The 6,476-nt window shown below is 40.0% G+C and overlaps 1 non-coding gene across 1 annotated transcript; it reads right to left on the bottom strand.

Annotated features, from left to right (window-relative positions):
- Positions 1-315: 315 nt before the first annotated feature.
- On the bottom strand, positions 316-422 carry LOC131635932 (small nucleolar RNA R71). The gene has a single exon (XR_009293907.1). It is a non-coding gene; the product is annotated as a small nucleolar RNA R71 (small nucleolar RNA).
- Positions 423-6,476: the final 6,054 nt, after the last annotated feature.

Genomic DNA, 6,476 nt, shown 5'->3' with positions numbered 1-6,476 from the left:
AGTATCGCACCACCTCCGATTGAGGCGAACAATTTCAAACTGAAACCTTCGTTGGTACAAGCTGTTCAACAGAACCAATTCTCTAGAAGCCCTGCAGACGACCCCAACCTCCATTTATATGTGTTCGTGCAATATGCCGACACTGTCAAAGCTAACAACGTTAGTTCCGAAGCTATTCGATTACGCCTCTTTCCTTTCTCCTTGAGAGCTAGAGCTAGAGCGTGGCTTCAATCCCTACCTTCTAATTCCATAACTACATGGGACGAATTGAAGAGAGTATTCTTAGCTAGATACTTTCCGCCTAGCAAAACCGCCATGCTAAGAGGTCAAATCAACGGATTTACCCAGAAAGATAACGAATCACTCTTCGAAGCTTGGGAACGATACAAGGACATGCTTAGACTATGCCCTCATCATAGACTCGAACCATGGATGATCATCCATACTTTCTATGGTGGTCTCCTTTATAACACTAAAATGACTATAGATGCCGCTGCTGGCGGAGCATTAATGGACAAACCCCATGATGAAGCATACAACCTCATAGAGAACATGGCACAAAACCATTACCAATGGGGTGGAGAACGAGCCGCTCTAGAGAAAGCCCAAACCAAAGGAGGAATGTACGAAGTAAGTGGTATAGACCGTGTTAACGCCAAAGTAGACGCTTTAACTCAAAAGATCGAAAACTTAACTATCACTCCTTCAGCCACCGCTGCTGCCGTAGCACCTAACTGCGAAATTTGTGGATTAACTGGACACGCAATTGCCGAATGTCAACTCTTGACTGGTATCCCATCTGATCAAGTAAATTATGCTCAAGGAAACCCTTATTCTAACACGTACAACCCTGGATGGAAGAACCATCCAAACTTTTCATATAAGAACAACAATGCGTTGTACGCGCCTAGACAAGCACTTGCTGTCCCACCTGGCTATCAAAAAGTGCCTGTAGCTGCTCAAAACGCCCCTAGGAAGTCGAACCTAGAAATCATGATGGAAAACTATATAGCTTCCCAACAACAAACCAACAAGGACTCCTTAAATCAAAACATCCACAATAGTGAGCAACTAAAACAATTATCGAACAAAGTAGATGCTTTAGCTACACATAACAAAATGTTAGAAACTCAAATTTCACAAGTAGCTCAACAACAAGCACCTACTGCTGCCCATGCTGGCACGTTTCCTGCTCAACCACAACCTAATCCTAAAGGACATGCGAACGCGATAACACTACGAAGTGGAATGAACTACGATGGACCTATCGATCCTAGAATTCAAAACACACCCATGTCACAACAAGAGCCAAAGGAAACCAAAAAGGCATCAACTGATGACTAAACTGCTAAGACCAATGAGAACAACACCGAAGTGGAACCTGAAAAAGAAAAACCTTACGTTCCACCACCACCTTATAAGCCACCAATTCCTTACCCTCAGAGATTAGCTAAATCCAAAATCGAAGCACAATTTAAAAAATTTGTAGAACTTCTGAAACAATTAAACATAACCATACCTTTCACAGAAGCCATAACTGAAATGCCTTCGTACGCTAAATTCTTAAAAGAAATTCTATCGAACAAAAAGAAACTCGTGGATAACGAAACTGTAACACTTACCGCTGAATGTAGCGCTATCATCCAAAATAACATGGCTCCCAAACTGAAAGATCCTGGTAGCTTCTCTATACCCTGCGTAATAGGAAAGACTATTATAGAAAAAAGCCTTATGCAACTTAGGAGCCAGTGTTAGTTTGATGCCTCTTTCAACCTGTAAGAAACTAAATCTGGGTGAGCTTAAGGCAACGAGAATGTCTCTTCAACTAGCTGACCGTTCAATTAAATACCCTGTAGGAATGTTAGAAAATATCCCAGTGCGTGTAGGCCAATTCTACATCCCAACTGACTTCATCATAATGGATATCCAAGAAGATTCTAACATCCCGATCATATTAGGAAGACCATTCTTAGCAACTGCTGGTGCAATTATAGACGTTAAGCGAGGAAAGCTTACCTTCGAAGTAGGAGAAGAGAAAATCGAATTCATTCTTTCCCAATTCCTAAAAGCACCTTCTATAATTGACACATGCTGCTCTGCCGACATAATCGACGAGTGTGTAAATGAAATAAAATCTGAACCACATAAGGAAACCGAGATCCTAAGAATCCCTATATCGCCAATTTTTGAAGATGACAACTGGCGTGGGGAATATCAAGATAACCACCTGAGTGAATGTTTGGCATTAACTCCTGATCCTATACCTGGGCCTAAGAAACCTGCTATAGAGCTTAAAACACTACCTACCGACCTTAGGTACGAATTCCTAGATGAAGAACTTAACCGACCAGTTATAGTTAACGCCAATTTAGGACAATCCGAGACTGAAAAACTACTCACTATCCTGAGAAAATACCCGACCGCTCTAGGATATAACATATCAGATCTGAAAGGAATAAGTCCTTCCCTCTGTATGCATCGCATTATGCTCGAAGAAGATTGTAAAACCTCTAGGGAGCATCAAAGACGAATAAATCCCATTATGAGCGATGTGGTTAAAAAGGAAATTCAAAAACTGCTAGAAGCCGGAATCATATATCCAATATCCGATAGTAAATGGGTTAGTCCTGTTCATGTCGTACCAAAGAAAGGAGGAGTTACTGTAATCACTAACGCAAAAGGCGAATCTGTAGCACAACATACCCAAACTGGATGGAGAATGTGCATTGACTATAGGAAGCTAAACAAAGCCACCCGAAAAGATCATTTCCCTTTACCATTCATAGATCAAATGCTCGAACGCCTAGCTAAACACTCACATTTCTGTTATCTGGATGGATACTCCGGATTTTTCCAAATTCCTATCCACCCTGACAACCAAGAAAAGACCACGTTTACCTGTCCTTATGGTACGTTCGCTTATAGACGAATGCCTTTCGGACTTTGCAATGCACCCGCAACCTTCCAGAGATGCATGATGGCAATATTTGCCGACTTCCTGGATGGAATAATGGAGGTCTTTATGGACGACTTCTCTGTCTGTGGAGGAAGTTTTGAAACATGCTTAGAAAACCTTGAATTGGTACTTAAACGATGCGTAAGCGTTAACCTAGTCCTTAATTGGGAAAAATGCCATTTCATGGTTCGACAAGGAATCGTACTTGGACACATCGTATCCGATAGAGGGATCGAAGTGGATAAAGCTAAAATCGAAATTATCGAAAACCTTCAACCTCCCAAAATAGTTAGAGAAATAAGAAGTTTTCTAGGACACGCTGGTTTTTACCGACGTTTTATTAAGGATTTCTCTAAAATAACCAAACCCTTAACCGAATTACTGATGAAAGACGCCGAATTCAATTTTAACGATAAATGCACTGAAGCATTCCGTACGCTTAAACAAGCATTAATCTCTGCGCCGATTATGCAACCTCCCGACTGGAATGAACCTTTCGAAATAATGTGCGACGCAAGCGATTATGCTGTAGGAGCCGTTCTAGGGCAAAGAAAAGATAAGAAACTACATGTCATATACTATGCGAGTAGAACCCTAGACGAAGCTAAAATGAATTACGCCAAGACAGAAAAAGAACTATTAGTTGTCCTATTCGCGTTAGATAAGTTCCGTTCCTACTTGGTAGGAGCCAAAATAATCATATACACTGACCACGCCGCTATTAGGTACCTCTTAACCAAGAAAGACGCCAAACCTAGACTGTTAAGATGGATCCTTTTATTACAAGAGTTCGACTTGGAAATTAAAGATAAAAAGGGAACTGAAAATGTCGTAGCAGATCACCTCTCTCGACTGGAAAATCTAAAACCCGAACAAGTACCAACTGATGATGATTTCCCTTACGAAAGACTCATCGCTCAGTTGGAAGCTAACGAATTAGAACCATACCATCCAATCACTGAACCCAATAACTTCGCAGAAGTAGCTTTAGCCCGCTCTGACACACCTTGGTATGCAGACTTCGTAAATTACCTAGCTGCTGGTGTACTTCCTCCTGACCTAAGTTACCAACAGAAGAAGAAATTCTTCCATGACCTAAAACATTACTATTGGGACGACCCCCTCCTTTTCAAAAGACGCCCCGATGGAATCTTTAGACGTTGTGTACCCGAGGAAGAAATAGGAAGCATAATAACACATTGTCATTCAGCACCATGTGGAGGACACCATAGCACATCTAGAACCTGCGCCAAAACCCTTCAATCTGGACTCTTCTGGCCCAACCTATGGAAAGACGTTTATTTTGTTGTATTAAATTGTGATAGATGCCAACGAACCGGAAATATCTCGAGACGTGACGAAATGCCTCAAAAGGGCATCCTAGAAGTAGAGATATTTGACGTCTGGGGAATAGACTTTATGGGTCCGTTTCCATCATCATTCGGAAATAAATATATACTCGTAGCTGTTGATTACGTTTCGAAATGGATAGAAGCTATCGCTTCTCCTACAAACGATACACGAGTAGTTATCAAACTCTTCAAAAACGTTATCTTTCCTAGGTTCGGTGTGCCAAGATTGGTAATTAGCGATGGTGGGTCTCATTTCATTTTAAGAATCCTTGAAAATCATCGAATAGCTACACCATACCATCCACAAACAAGCGGACAAGTAGAAGTATCTAACCGCGAAATAAAGCAAATATTGGAGAAAACTATTGCTATATCCAGAAAGGATTGGTCATCCAAGTTAAATGAAGCTTTATGGGCTTATAGAACAGCTTTCAAAACTCCAATTGGAACCACCCCATTCAAACTCGTTTATGGAAAATCATGCCACTTTCCGGTAGAGTTAGAACATAAAGCCTATTGGGCCATTAAGAATTTAAATTTAAACTACACTACTGCTGGTGAGAAACGACTTCTAGACATAAACGAATTAGACGAACTTAGACAAGACGCTTACGAAAACGCCAAAATCTATAAAGAAAGAACGAAAAAATGGCATGACAAGTGTATATCTAGGAAAATTTTAGCATAGGCGATAAAGTACTTCTATTTAATACTAGACTAAAATTATTTCCTGGAAAGTTACGATCTAGATGGTCTGGTCCCTTCGAAATTACTAACATATTTCCGAGCGGAGCGATAGAAATAAAGGGAGAAACAGTCAAACCTTTTGTAGTAAATGGGCAACGTCTTAAGTATTACCATCATCTCGAACACGATGAAAACATTCAAATTTTTAAACTTGACGAGCTGCCCGCTCATTCAGAAAAATGATTTTCTATTTTAAAAATCGTCGAGCTTACGACATAAAACAAAGTGCTTGGTGGGAGACAACCCACAGTTATTTTTATTTTTATTTAAATATTCTATTCTATTTTTTAATTATTTTAATTCTTCTATATTTTTATGTTTTTCCTACATCTTATAATAATTACTATAATTATAACCGCTATCTTTAAATCGTGAAAATCTCTCCTTTTTATAATTATAATTATTATTATAACTTGTTACACTTTTAATTTTATTTTTTCTCTTTATTTTTCCTTTTAAACAACACTAGCCTAGTTCTAACTTAATTTTAATATTTTCAACTTATAGGCTTTCTTAACTACTAACTCATCAAGATGCAAGAAGTTGACAATATGGAAGTTGTGTTCCGTGGTAGAGGGCAAGAAGCGAGATATGCTAAACTAGCTGAGAGGAAAATGGATTTGACTCGCTATCCTCACCACCCGACTATGGAAAGGTTAGGTATCGCAGAAAGCGTCATGCACTTGCTGAACCAAATCGGTTGGACCGGTTCTCACCTGTTCCGCAAGTTTAGTACTTACCGAAAGCTCACTCTGGAATTCTTGAGCTCTTTGACTTATCTTCCTAACTGTGGACAAGGATTGAGGAAAGGAGTTATCCTCTTTCGACTCTTTGTATTAGAATATCAGTTTTGCATCCGTGATTTTGCTGAAATGTTAGAAATCCCTCATGGATCAGATGCATACACCACAGTCCCTGAAGAAAGTCTTGCATACTGGGAGTTGGAAAGATTCTGGGGTAAGATTACTGGTAACGATAACCCTGAAGAGAGCGAGTTTCAATCCGAGAACATTCATAACCCTGCTTTCAGATACCTGCATAAGATCATCGCTCACTACATCTTCGGTAAACCCGATAATGTCACTGAAGTTTCTAGAGAAGAGTTATTCATCATGTTCTACACCTCTCAGAATCGTCCGGTCAACGCCATCGCATTTATGCTAACAAACTTCGAGCGCATCACGCAAGACGAAGTTTCACCTATTCTGATCAACGGATTTGTCACTATGATTGCAAATGCCATAGGTCTGAGAACACCACTACTTAGATTGACACCTTTTGGTTCCTACAACTCTATGAACATTCGCTTCTGCTTTAATCGAGGTATCATTGGTAACCTTGGACCTGATCAGTTTGATTTACTCATTGATAATAAAGTACTGGATCAGTTCACCTTACCGAGTCCAAGGACGAGTGTGCAC

This window comes from Vicia villosa, unplaced genomic scaffold, assembly GCF_029867415.1.
Source record: "Vicia villosa cultivar HV-30 ecotype Madison, WI unplaced genomic scaffold, Vvil1.0 ctg.001593F_1_1, whole genome shotgun sequence".
NCBI classification, from domain to species: Eukaryota; Viridiplantae; Streptophyta; class Magnoliopsida; order Fabales; family Fabaceae; genus Vicia; species Vicia villosa.
This window is presented reverse-complemented; position numbering and strand designations above follow the sequence as displayed.